At 35.7% G+C, this 1,433-nt stretch overlaps 2 non-coding genes across 2 annotated transcripts; both read right to left on the bottom strand.

Annotated features, from left to right (window-relative positions):
• Window positions 1–435: 435 nt before the first annotated feature.
• On the bottom strand, window positions 436–528 carry TRNAI-UAU (transfer RNA isoleucine (anticodon UAU)). Its single transcript is given in 2 exon segments — window positions 436–471; window positions 491–528. It is a non-coding gene; the product is annotated as a tRNA-Ile (tRNA).
• Window positions 529–1,340: 812 nt separating this feature from the next.
• On the bottom strand, window positions 1,341–1,433 carry TRNAI-UAU (transfer RNA isoleucine (anticodon UAU)). Its single transcript is given in 2 exon segments — window positions 1,341–1,376; window positions 1,396–1,433. It is a non-coding gene; the product is annotated as a tRNA-Ile (tRNA).

Raw genomic sequence — 1,433 nt, 5'->3', positions numbered from 1 at the left:
CATTATGCCAGTGGTGCTTACTGATGTACTTATTTAAGTCTGATAGGTTTTTAATAGTCAATTATTTATTTTTGAAAAAAAGTGAAGCTGTTTACTGTGTTCTTTGCATTACCAAGTCCAGCAAGAAATGTGCTGGTACTAACCAGAGCTGTCAGTATGGATTATCATGCTATATTGCAGAAAATCAATCTAATGCAACTGCTTTACCAACAGTATGTTAATCTTTTCCATTGCTGTTTTGTTGGCTGACTGAAGGAAGATATGCAGTGCATTTGAACCAAAGCAGATGTGTGCTGACAACTTAAATGCACAATCATGTTTGTGTTTTTTCTTTCTTTCTTCCATCCTTTGTAATATCATATTAAATATTAAGGTAGCAGTTTAAAATCAATGACTAATGACATAAAAAAAGGAAAAAAAAACATTACACAAAGCTGCTCCAGGAGAGGCTTGAACTCACAACCTCGGCATTGCTCAACAGATACTGTATTATAAGTACCACGCGCTGACCAATTGCGCCACTGGAGCACTTTGCAGCATTAATTGGTTATGCTAGATGTGGATTTTATTCAATACAATCAGTACAGTCATAAGAATTGAAAAAGAAAATCATTTTTGGTGATGAATGATGAGCAACAAAGGAGCATGCATGCCAGATGGCTCTTGAATAAGCTGTCCACTGTGATAGAAAAGGTTTAAAAAACAACAACAACAATGTTATCATAATTAATGTCATATTTTAGCTTCTGTGGTCATTTTTTACAAGCTAAACACTGCAAGACTGTTTTACAGTTGAAGCAAGGATAAAATATCAACTCTAGTGATGAGACACTTGCTGTAATGACTTCCAACTCAGACGGGACTTAAACCCACAACCACTGGCTTAGGAGAACAGTGCCTTATCCATTATGCCAGTGGTGCTTACTGATGTCCTTATTTAAGACTGATAGGTTTTTAATAGTCAATTATTTATTTTTGAAAAAAAGTGAAGCTGTTTACTGTGTTCTTTGCATTACCAAGTCCAGCAAGAAATGTGCTGGTACTATCCAGAGCTGTCAGTATGGATTATCATGCTATATTGCAGAAAATCAATTTGATGCAACTGCTTTACCAACAGTATGTTAATCTTTTCCATTGCTGTTTTGTTGGCTGACTGAAGGAAGATATGCAGTGCATTTGAACCAAAGCAGATGTGTGCTGACAACTTAAATGCACAATCATGTTTGTGTTTTTTCTTTCTTTCTTCCATCCTTTGAAATATCATATTAAATATTAAGGTAGCAGTTTATAATCGATGACTAATGACATAAAAAAAGGAAAAAAAAAACATTATACAAAGCTGCTCCAGGTGAGGCTTGAACTCACAACCTCGGCATTGCTCAACAGATACTGTATTATAAATACCACGCGCTGACCAATTGCGCCACTGGAGC

Source organism: Pseudophryne corroboree, chromosome 4, assembly GCF_028390025.1.
Source record: "Pseudophryne corroboree isolate aPseCor3 chromosome 4, aPseCor3.hap2, whole genome shotgun sequence".
NCBI lineage: Eukaryota > Metazoa > Chordata > Amphibia > Anura > Myobatrachidae > Pseudophryne > Pseudophryne corroboree.
Note: the sequence above shows the minus strand (reverse complement) of the source record. Positions and strands in the feature narration are given on the sequence as shown.